An 11715-nucleotide genomic window follows, 5' to 3' on the forward strand; every position below is an offset into this window, starting at 1 on the left:
ATTTTAGCTCTGCCTTTTCCTCAGTGAGGACTAATTGGGATTTGCATGTTATGAAGACTTTTTAAAGATGTGAGCTGATATTTGTGCCAATTTTGCATGCTGGAGTTCACAATCAGATTGATTCTTTCTGAGATTGGTAGGTCAGGATTGTCAAGCCCTTCCTTCCACTTGTCCTTGTTCACTGGAGCTATTTTCTTGTGAGAGTGGCTCTGTATTGCAGGGATCAGAGCATTCCATGCCCTGCACTACCATTTCTGCAGGTGCCTGCAGCAATGAAGGAGCAAGCCTTGGCAATTCTCCCTGGTAAGAGTCTGTTCTCATGGGTAAATTACACAGCCATGGAAGTGGAGCCTCAGATTGCTCCTGCATCTCTGCAGACACACTTGCAGAGAAAATATTCTGGTCCTAGGAAAACACCATTCCCTTCAGCTGACAGGCCCTGCAATGAAAGCCTGGGGTAGCTGGAAGAAGTGAAATTCAGATTGCCTTCATTTTATCGAAATATTTATCAAAATAAAACTACTTTTTTTTCCTCCTGCAGAAAATTCATGTTTCCATTGCTAGTTGATTTTACCCAATTCATCCTAAACCATCCAGATTTTTTTGGTGAGGTGTTGTTTTTCGTTACATGCAAATGCAATTTCCCCTGAATAAAAATTAAAAATTCTCCATTTGTACTATACTATTATTGTTGGGTTTTTTACCTAACTTGCTAAATTTAGAAATGGAAACCTTCAGCAATGAATAAACTATTCTCAGACAAAAAAAAAAAAACCTAATGCAAGTGCTGTACTTTTTATCTCTATGTTGAGTTTCTCTATTGAGCTGTACTTGACAAATACTTGAATTACTGAGATGTTGGTTTCTCAAACACCAAAACAAATTTGCCACTGATTATGGCCACCTGGAATTGTCCTGGAGAAACATTTTGCTTCACAAGGCTGGATTTGCTGCTAACAGTACAAACTTATTTCCTGTTTATTTGTTGAAATAACTGTGCTTCTTTCTGTAAATTTGGATTAGGGCTGGTTTATTTCACATCTCTAATGGGTAGCTCACAAAATACCCATTAAATGTTTTCAGATTATTAAAAATACTGAAGGGGAAATAAAAATTTATCACTACATCATTAATTTAACCATAATTCTTTACCTTCCTATAGGCCAATGTCAACACCTTTCAAGCAAGCTCTGAAGGCAAAGTCAATGAGTTGTGTTTTGGAAGGTTTCTGATTTAATTTAAATTCATGCAAATCCAGTGTAACACCATTCAAGTGTATCAATAATTGAAAAAACTTTCCACTGAAATTAGTTTTATATGTGGGGGAAATACTTTTTTTTTTTTTTATAAAACTATTCATCCTTTAAAAAAGCCCAGCCAAGAAGAACAATGGTCTGATTTTCATGGGAAATTTTAACAAAAAGTGATGTAATATTACTTCTCTGTATTCTCATATGATATATAAAATAATCCTACAGGAATCTGGAGCTTTTTAATGACTGGCAACAGCTCCAATGTCCTTGATATGTGTCATGGCATGGATTATTGCTCAAATCAATGCATAGCAGTTTCCAACCAAGGGAAACAACTGTCCATTGGTTTGCTCTGATACATTTTCAGAGTATCCCTACAGCCTCCCATGGATGTGCAGCTGCTCAATTACAGCTTAATTGCATGACCCCCGTAGGGTGACATCCAAGGAGTGCTCGTGGTACGTGGTGACATTCAGAACAAAGCAAAAAAGCAAATACAGTGAAGACTGCAGTTCACACAGGAAGGGAAAGCAGACCATGTGAAAAGAAAGATGTCATTCTATCATACAGTTGTCACACATGTTCTTGTTTACAAATCTCTAGGATGTGTGTGTGGCCCTAAAATGCCCACTCTGCCCCATCAACTTATCTGAAGACACACAAAAACACTGTTCGTTTCTTATCTACAGGAGAAAGAATAAACCAGAAGAGAAGAAAACAACCAGTATCTTTCTCACCAAAGCTCCCGGAGAATCTCCTTGTTAAAACCAAGCAAACACCTTTCAGCAAGGCTAGTGTGCTAGACAGCATCACCAGCCACTGGGGAAATTGGAAGGCACCTTCAATCTTCTGGATATTCCAGATTTGGGAATATCTACTGCAACAGAAACTGGCCAAAAGCAGCAATTTTATGGCAGGTATTCAGACCTCACCATAAGCTACCAAATACACCTGGTCCAGGGAATAATCCTTTTTGTCACACATAATTGCATTGTGGAGTTACAGGAAATTGGTTGGAGAGAGAATTTCTACCCAGCTCCCAGCCCTGTCTCCTATGATGCTCCAAATCAGGTTTAATTATTCCTTTTTTTTCTTTTTTTTTTTTTTCCTGGCAGGATGTTATGATGTTTTTATGCCAAAAGGTTTGAAGAAAGCTCACTTTTAATGCAGTATTTATGGCATGGCTTTAGATATTTTACTGCTTACTTGAAACAATATTTGGACATTTTGTTATCCACTTTGGAAAACTATTTTATACACATTTCACACTACATCCATCTTAAGCAATGTCTTAAAGAAATTACTGTAACTTAAGGAGCCAACAAACAATAGATATAAAAATGATGTGTGCATAAATAAGACAATGGAGAGCTTAGAAAATAATTCCATCAGTCTATATCATCTTTTTCCAGACCAATGTTTTAAAAGAGCAGCACCTTTTTCTTTGTGACAAGGCTTTTCTCCATGCCTAATAAGATTATTCTATGTCCTAGGAGTAAGCCATGCAATGTGAAGAAACAGGTGAAAGACAAAAAGATAATATAATGAAAGTCATAGACTGACAGGGAAAGAAAGAGTCTGTAAAGCAGAGTTGTCATATTACCATAATTTCTGTCACTGATCTAATACAGAACATGGTTCTTCAAAATATTCACCACATTTTCAGTACATGAGCCAATCCTTCTTTCTTAGGAAATGTGTTTATTGCTTGTGTAGTTACTGAGATTCAAGCACGCACTTCAGATGCTTTCCTAAGTGAGATTACAGTAGGAAACAGTAGATTCTAGAGATCTTGCTTCAAGTGTTTCCACTTCTAATTATACCTCCACTCCCTCTCTTCAGAAACCATTATTATTCAGTAATAAATTCCTCCAGAGATTTCTTGGAGGGTTTTTTTAAGGATAAATGCTATAGAAGGGCAGATGTGTGCCATGTCAGCTGGCTGTAAAAGCATTGCTGCCAGGAACTGAAGTTTAGAACAAGAACTGCATCCTCACATATCACAGGAGAAGACAACGTTTTTGGTATCTGGGCAAGTTCATTTTAAAACTGAGGAAGCTGTTTATGTAAAAAGCACTAAAATACTATAACTGACCACAAAACACACTTGCTCAAATTAAACATTCTGAGCTAGCTTCAGATTTAAACAAAATTTCCAACTATTGCTCTATGGAATATGACAAACTCAGTGGTGCTGACCACTTCCAGTCACCTAAGTGGTGTGGGAAAAACAGAAGGGATTATGATTTCTTTTTCCAGGTGTCACCCCACACCCTACCATTGCAAACTCTTCCAACTTTTTAAAATAGAAATGATAATGTGTCTTATCTATCTCCTTCTCATTCTGCAGCTAAACCAGTTTGATGATCTTACATGTTTTGGCTCTTTTCTCCTTGCTTGCAGTGTGGAAGAATGGGGATATGTGGCTTCTTTGGGGCATGGAAAGAGCTGACAGAAATGTTTCCTCTCCAGCTTGACATTATTCCTAGGAATATTCTGTTCCACATCACCTGAGGGACAAGCTGAGTGTCTCTGAGCCCCCAGGGTTTCTGTCTCCTATCAAGCACTGAGAGCACAGCTGAAATTCTGGAGCACAGGCAGCACCAGACACCCCCACACTGCAGTTTGAGTGCTGCTGCACTTTCCTTGGGCAGGATTTGGTACCACAAGAGTGCAGAGTCTGGAAGAGAGACCTGAAGTGCTCACAGCAGGCTGCATTGCTAAACAGCCACTCACATGCCACGAGCCACTGTCTTGTGTTTCCAGGTAGCTGAAATTACAATTCCTGTGCCTGGAACACAAAGGTCTTCAGCACAAGGACAGCAGAACAATCTCACCATGTTCTGGTGGGCTTTCCACAAACCACTTGGCAGTAGCTTTATTCCTTCCTGTGCAAATGTTCAGGTTAACCCCAGCAAGCATGAGCTTTGAATACCTGCTCTGGGAGTCCATACTACCCATGGAGAAAAGGATTTCTAGTTAAAATTGCACTGTGGGCAGGACACACTCGATTCCCCTCCCTCTGTGCATGGGCTAGAGGAGATGTGGTTTGAACACTTCCAATTCTGGAAACTTACTTAGGGTCCTCAGTCAGAAATCATAAAGCCAGTCCTGAATGCTGCTATTGACAATAAAATAAAATAAAATAAAATAAAATAAAATAAAATAAAATAAAATAAAATAAAATAAAATAAAAATCAGGCTGCATGTACGTGCTGAAACGAAAGTTTGCAGTTCTGTCCAGTGACAGAGAACCATGAGAACTCTTATATCAGTTGCATTTGGACAAAGCAGAGGAACACTCCTTCCTAGTGATAGAGAAGACATTTGTAGCCTCCATCTGCTGCTGAACACACCAGCCAGGCTTTCAGCCTTTTGCTCTCTGTAGGGAGCTGGTACAAGTCAGTCACCTTGGACTGAGACAGATCAAAGGTCTCCAAGTCTGGAATCCTTTCCAGCACCCCTCAGGGACCAGCACTGAGCCAGCCAGGAGTTTACACACAGTGCTTCCAGCATGTTTGCCATTCCAGGAATCCCTTTTCTTTTGCATGAACACCCATAAACATCCACACCTGTACAGTCTGGCTCTGACATACCCATTCAGCACTCTGCCTCGTGTTTCCCCAGCCTCTCCCTCAGCTTTTGTGGGCAAAGCACCCTGTGCACCCAGGCGTTCTGCAGAGCCACACTCTGAGCCTGCTGAGCCTGTCAAAACAACTCTGTTGTTGTGGTAGCCAAGAATATAGGGTTTTTTCTCCACTGGGAAAGTCTCAGACACACGAGGTGGTTTCTGAGTTTTAAATTGTACTGGACACAGGAGGTTTTACAGAGGGTCACCCACTACTGATTAAAGAGAACAGCTTGCCTTCTGTGCTATAATTCAATCCATTGTTCCTGTACCTCCACTTGCTAGGCCTGTTATTACCTTTTTCCCAACCCTTTTCTACAACATCCTTCTCTCTACAGATCTAATTCAACTACTTTTGCTAATGCCATTATATGATTTTCTTCTGAATAGGGAAAATGTTTTGATTAAAAACCTTGACATTATGTTCAGGATAATCTACCAACCAGTTTCTCAGATGACAGCTGATAGAAGGCAGCATGTATCTAAAGAGTTTACAATCATATCCCTGTGTTATCTTAATTAATGCAGTAAGACCTGTGCATAGAATTCACTCTCTTCATAATATATTGACAGCTGACCTCATTCCTCCATGGCATTTTTAAAATGCATTTATTGTGCTGCAGTGTGAAAACTTATAGAGAAACCCTCTATTACAGAGGAAATTCACATATTGTAATATTTACTTATAATAATTAGTCTCAAGGTGTTCTGAAAGATACAACCAAAGGAATAGAATGAGAGTCCATGAAGACAACAATTGAGTGTGCTGCAAAACATATGCTTGTGGTATTTATCATGCTTTTCATGCATGAAAGGGAAATAAAGGCCTTCTACATCAACCATTTCTGTTACTATTCCATTTTTAAAATTTGTTTTCCTCTGGCCAGTGGTTTCAGTTTGGTTAGGATAAAAAGAAACAGAAAAAGAAAGGAAGAGAAAGAAGAGAAGGAAGAGAAGGAAGAGAAGGAAGAGAAGGAAGAGAAGGAAGAGAAGGAAGAAGGAGCTTCTGCTTCTTAATAATTCAATTTTTTTTTTACTGAGGAGTCCATAGCATTTTCTGGACCAAGGTGACACACACTTTGAATTGTATAAGCAATAAAAACCCATTATTGTGGACAAAGGCAACTCAATTTAAGAGTTGTAAAAATACTTGAATATGAGAAGCTGGAGAGTACTCTTGTTATAATTTATTGATTTGAATAGAGATATGTGTTTCAAAATGGCCATTCCACTAGCCAAAGTTCTGATCTGACTGCTAACCAAAGCAAACAGAACAAGCCACAGTAAGATGACCTTTTGCTTTGTACTTTGGTGGGTTTTTAGCTTATCCAATTGACATGTGATCACAAAGAGGCCCCAGTTAAGTATAGTTATATCATCTACACAGACTTGGAAAATCTTGTAACTACTGTCTGGTACTAAGAACAGTAAAGACATGAGAGGTTTTGCCATTCTGCTAGACTTGTCCCGTGTGAGTCAGATGGTTTGGTGTGAAGCAGGGTGGCACCTCCACAGACAAGGGGCGTGAGTCAGCCCCTGTGAATGCCCTTGTGGGGCACAGCTGGGAGGGACATTGGCCCAAAGTGGCTTCCCAGGGAGCTCCAGCTGCTCTTCCCTCCAAGCTCAGCAGCAGGATTTCAAGCCTGAGAGCTGTCCTGAGCTGCTCTTTGTGGCCAGGTTTGTTTGTGTGAGGTGGGGCACAGCCTGGCTGCTGATTTCACCAAGTCAGCTTCTTTTCCATCTGTCTCTTGGGGCTGCCCCGCTGCTCTCTCTTGTCTTTCATGCTTCACAGAGGGATGTTTTGGCTATTAAGCCAAAGGCTGGCTCAAAAACTGTGCCCTTCTGTGGAGCATGAAAAGCAGCAGGGAAGAGCAAAGCACCTATGGCTCCTGGAGAAAAGCTGGCAGGGGCTGAGAAGCCAAATCCTCTGTACACTGAAGTTAAATATCTCAGATGGAGTGAAAGGACAGATGGAGCCAGACAGAAAAGCAGTGCCAATGTTGTATAGCACTGAAGTTTAGAAAAGTGATACAAAATTCAGCAAGAATGTGACCAATGTGACTGGAGACATCAAGGGAGGGACAACATTTGAAATCTACATCCTCACTCAAACCAGATGCTATGAGTATCTTGAAGCCAGTATCAATCTGAATTCTTCTACATTGTAACTTCCTAAGGTGTATCATACTATGCAAATGTCCTCAGGAATTGAATTGTGATCACATATAGACTGAAAAAAAAAAAAGAATTATTTTCTCACACCTCGTACCGTTCCACAGGAATCAGCAATAATGTGTTACACAAAGAAAAAAAGGAGAGTACACATCTCAGCCGACACCTCGTCCTCCATTTTAATTGTAACAGCCTCCCAGAAGACTTTTTGCTCTTTAAAACTCATCTTTTCATGCAATTCACCACACACTCTTCATATAGCTCTCACCACTCTCTTCTTCGACAGCTTCCTAAACACTTAATAATCCTGACTCTTGACATTTAAGAATCTGTTTTGCTTCAGAAAAATGCCAAATCCACCATACTAATCTCCATCTTACCCACCTCACTGCTCCCTCTCCCACTTATGCTCCAGATGGGCTCAGGAAAATTTTCTCAATTATTTTTATTTTTCCCTTTTAAGCTTCCTTATTAAAAAACAACAACAACAACAACAACAACAAAAAACCAACCCCCCAAAAAAAACCCCAACAAACAAACAAAAAAAAAACCAAAAAAACCAACCAAACAACCCCACCCAACCAATTTTTATACGAAAATCTCAAATTTTCTCCCAATTTTCAAGTCCCAAACAGTGCATGCCAGATACTATTTCTTAGACCTGCATTAAGTTTTCACTGTCACACAGCTATTCTCCAAAGCTGCTGTTCACCTGCTTCTTAACCTTCTACAAGTCTGGGTTTTTCCACAGTGTCCTCATTATTATCTGAATTTCTGAGGCACTGTGATCCTCCTCCAGCAAAGTGCTGAGAGGAAAAGGAAAGGCCAGTGCAGCTGTTCCAGTCTCCTCTCACCCCATTCCCCTGCTGATATTCACACCTTCCTCTCTTCACAAAGGAGACTTTCCAGTCTGGTTTTTTCCAAAACATCATCAGATGGTTGCTTGTGAATACAGGAGGACCCTGTGGAAAATCCTATGGGATACACTGCAGTAACAGTTTTGTCTGTTCTGGGATTTTGGAAGCTTTCCCTTGCCACGCAGGAGTTTTTGGTCCATTACAAACACAGTTGTGAGGAATATGTGTGAGACTGAAGCTGCCAGAGGTCAGGCAGACTTGTCTCCTGAGTTTCAGACAGAAGGAATCAAGACAGGGACAGAATTATGAATCATCACCTTTCAAGATGTTTTGGGTTCAATCCATGCCTCAATCCAATCTCTGACCCACTGAACTTCTATTTTCAAACAATAAATCCCCATGACCTACTTCACCACTCTTGCCACCTGCCCAGTAAATCAGGGCAAAATAATAACAGGGAAAAAAAGTGAAAAATGTTACCTCTCAACACTCTCAGCTATTAAGCTGCCTACTACTGAAACTAACACCCAGTCAGGTTGTTAGTAATGCTAAATTATTAGATTTATCTACATTCTCACGCCTACACTTACAACTAATAATACGTGTTTGTATAAATATAATTTCACACACAGACACTCTATATAAGTACAATAAACATACTCAGAAGGCGTTTTGTGCACTGGTTGGAACAAAATATTGAGGTGTGTCAGAGTCAATAGACAGAGGAGGGGGAGCTGTGTTTTATGTTGAGGAAGGATTTGTTCTTCTTTTGTTCCTGTTTATTGTGGGAGCAGTTATTTTTTGTTAGTTCACTTTGATCCTACATGAAATCAAGTGAAACTTGTGAAAATGAAAACAAAGAATTCTCTACAAGTTTGAACACATTTGGTTGCTTGTGCTTCATTGGCCAAACCAAGTAGTTTTTAATTTTGCTGGTGTTTGCAGGCTTATTTCTATATTCATGTTTTGAAAATACAATGACAAAACCCAATTCACTGGCTGTGAACATTTCATCAAAATTTTGGTTTTCAGAAGCACTTAATCCATGCCTAGAACTTAAAGGTCTCCAGTAGGAATGTGAAGGATCAGGATTTAAATTACCAAAAAGTAAAACCCAAACTAGGTACCAATAGCACATTGCCAACATTAAATTTTTCACATCTCCCCTTTTAACCAATTTTGTTTTGATACATTGTGGATGAATAAAAGCAGTATTGTGTTTTTTGCAGAGGCTGCTTTCTACTGGACATACACATGGGGAAAATGCAAATGATATTTCCCTCATTCATTTTTGAATCACTGTGAATTACACAACTGAACTTTCCGTATTCCAAACATAAACAGACTAAAATGAGCCAAACAATCTCTTTTGGGATGCTCCTCCTCTTTATGAGCTGGTTTTACAGATATACAGGCAGTGTGGTGCTGAGACAGCCACTGGAGGTTTAGGAAACGTTTAGCCAAAAAGTTGAAGAAGGAGAAGCCAAACATCAACTGGCATTTAACTGAAATGTTACAAGGAGATAAGGTTCCATAAAAGAACATTGTTCTGCACTTATCATTATCCTACAGCCTAGAAAAACTAGTAAAAGATACATTAGCATCTAAGGAAGAAAAAGTATTTTTAATTTCCCATTCTCCCTGAAAAAACTAAAATAAAAATCCCTTGCTACTGATAGCTGGAATTGTGATGTAAAAATTGAGAATAGAAACTGCTGAGAAAGCTTATGAGTACCCCTCTAAATACCTGTAAGCCCCAACTATCAGTGTGCAGTTGGAGGGAAAATTTCCCCCACTCTACTCAGCGCTGTATTGCTCATACTTTACCATATTAATTAATAAATAAATTGATTGCTGCTTGAATATTGGCGTAGTCAAGCTTATCATTTATAACACCTGTGATAAACAAAACCCTCCCCCACCAAGGAATCCACAATTTGCTTATAAACTTCCTTCTCCTAAGCAGACAGTCTCCCTGTACCCCATTGCACCCCGGTCGGGTCCGTCCTGGCCACTAGAAAACTCAGACTGAGACTATTTGCTAGGCTCTTTTCCATCCATCTCCCAGGTCAAACAAAAACACCCAAGAATCACCAGCCATAGGAGTTTTTAATGTTGTGCACTGTGCCTCCCCTAATCCCCGGGAGTCACCCCCACCCAATTTTAAGGTGCCCCAGTCCGGTCCGTCCCAGCCACCGGAATACTCACGAAACCCAAGATTCTTGAAACGAAAATCTCGGAGGTAGTCCTTGAACCAGGGGAAAACTCCTCTCACGTCTGGAACGGAGGGGGTTGACTTTCCCGGGAGCTGCAGCAAGCAGAAAGTGTGCGAATTCACCGGCAGCGCTTGACGGAGCACGAACTTCACTTGGCAGCAGCGTCCGTGCGCCCTGCAGACAGCTGAGGTGTGCACCAGCGTGCCCCAATCCCTGCAGGCGATCGGGGCAGGCCCAGGAGCGGCCGTGCCCGACCTCTGCCGCCGGCCGGCAGGGTCACAGTTTGGCTGCTGAAACGCGGGCTCAGCCTCTGAGATTCATTGTAAAGGAAATAAGGAACGACCCCGTGCTGGCTTCTCCGAGCCGCTTTATTTCTGTCCCGCGCCAGGATGGCGCTGCTTGGAATCGGCAGCGTGGCACAGGAGCTGTTCTTTGCCGCGGTGGCAGCAGCGCCGGCGTGAGTCAGATGGCGCAGCACTTGCAGGCAGCGGCAGCGCGGCGGGGACAGTCTCTGTCCTGGCGGCGGGGACAGTCTCTCTCCTCACGGCGGGGACAGTCTCTGTCCTCATGGCAGGGACAGTCTCTCTCCTCACGGCGGGGACAGTCTCTGTCCTGGCGGCGGGGACAGTCTCTCTCCTCACGGCGGGGACAGTCTCTCTCCTCACGGCAGGGACAGTCTCTCTCCTCACGGCAGGGACAGTCTCTGTCCTCACGGCAGGGACAGTCTCTCTCCTCACGGCGAGGACAGTCTCTCTCCTCACGGCAGGGACAGTCTCTCTCCTCACGGCGGGGACAGTCTCTCTCCTGGCGGCGGTGACAGTCTCTCTCCTCACGGCGGGGACAGTCTCTCTCCTCACGGCGGGGACAGTCTCTCTCCTGGCGGCGGGGACAGTCTCTCTCCTCACGGCGCTGGCAGCAGCGGTGCTCGTGTGGGCGATCCCCTCTCGCCAGGAGCCGTGGCTCACGGGAGGCTCAGCGGTGCCGGCGGCGCGGGCAGGAGCCAGGCGGCCGATGCCCCGCGGGGTGACCTCCTTTCCCGGGCGGAGAGGGGTGCCGGCTGCGGAGGGGGAGCCGGCGGGGCACGGGATCCGGCAGAGCGCGGGAGCCGTGCAGCTGGAAGGGCAGACAGTGGCACAGAACGGGGAGGCAGAGAAAACAGCGGCTTTTGCGTAAGAGAGAGCGGGAAATCGGGGCGGGGTTAGGTCAGAAGCTAAGATGGGAAAGGCATAAACCCATAGCAAAGAGAGAAACCCGGAACTGACAGGGAACTTACCAGGCTAGGGGAAAAAACCACTGCAAGTGCCCTGGCTAGACAGGAGGCAAACATAGACTAAACATTTTCAAATTGCTATCCCAACCAGACGGGGAAAGACCAAACATACTCAAACCCAGTGCAAGAGGAGACCAAACAACCTCAAAAAACCCCACTGCCACAGGCAGAGCTCAGCTGCCCTTGGGGGCTGCAGGAACAGTCAGGAGCTCAAAGAGCCTCCATGGCTGTGCTGAGACCAAGGCTGGAGCAGGGAAATGCAGGGCTGCTGCGGGATGGGGAGGGCATTGAATTCCAGCACACACCTCAGCTCTCTGAT

The 11715-nt window shown here is 43.0% G+C and overlaps 1 long non-coding RNA gene across 1 annotated transcript in view; it reads right to left on the bottom strand.

Moving 5' to 3' along the window:
* The window catches only part of LOC135278272 (uncharacterized), a 29800-nt gene extending 19164 nt beyond the window's left edge, over window positions 1-10636 (bottom strand). Inside the window, exon 1 of the long non-coding RNA XR_010345815.1 lies at window positions 10119-10636. This is a non-coding gene — a long non-coding RNA (uncharacterized LOC135278272). The remainder of the gene's footprint in view (window positions 1-10118) is intronic.
* Between the last annotated feature and the right edge of the window lie 1079 nt (window positions 10637-11715).

This window comes from Passer domesticus, chromosome 11 (genome assembly GCF_036417665.1).
Source record: "Passer domesticus isolate bPasDom1 chromosome 11, bPasDom1.hap1, whole genome shotgun sequence".
Lineage (NCBI taxonomy): Eukaryota > Metazoa > Chordata > Aves > Passeriformes > Passeridae > Passer > Passer domesticus.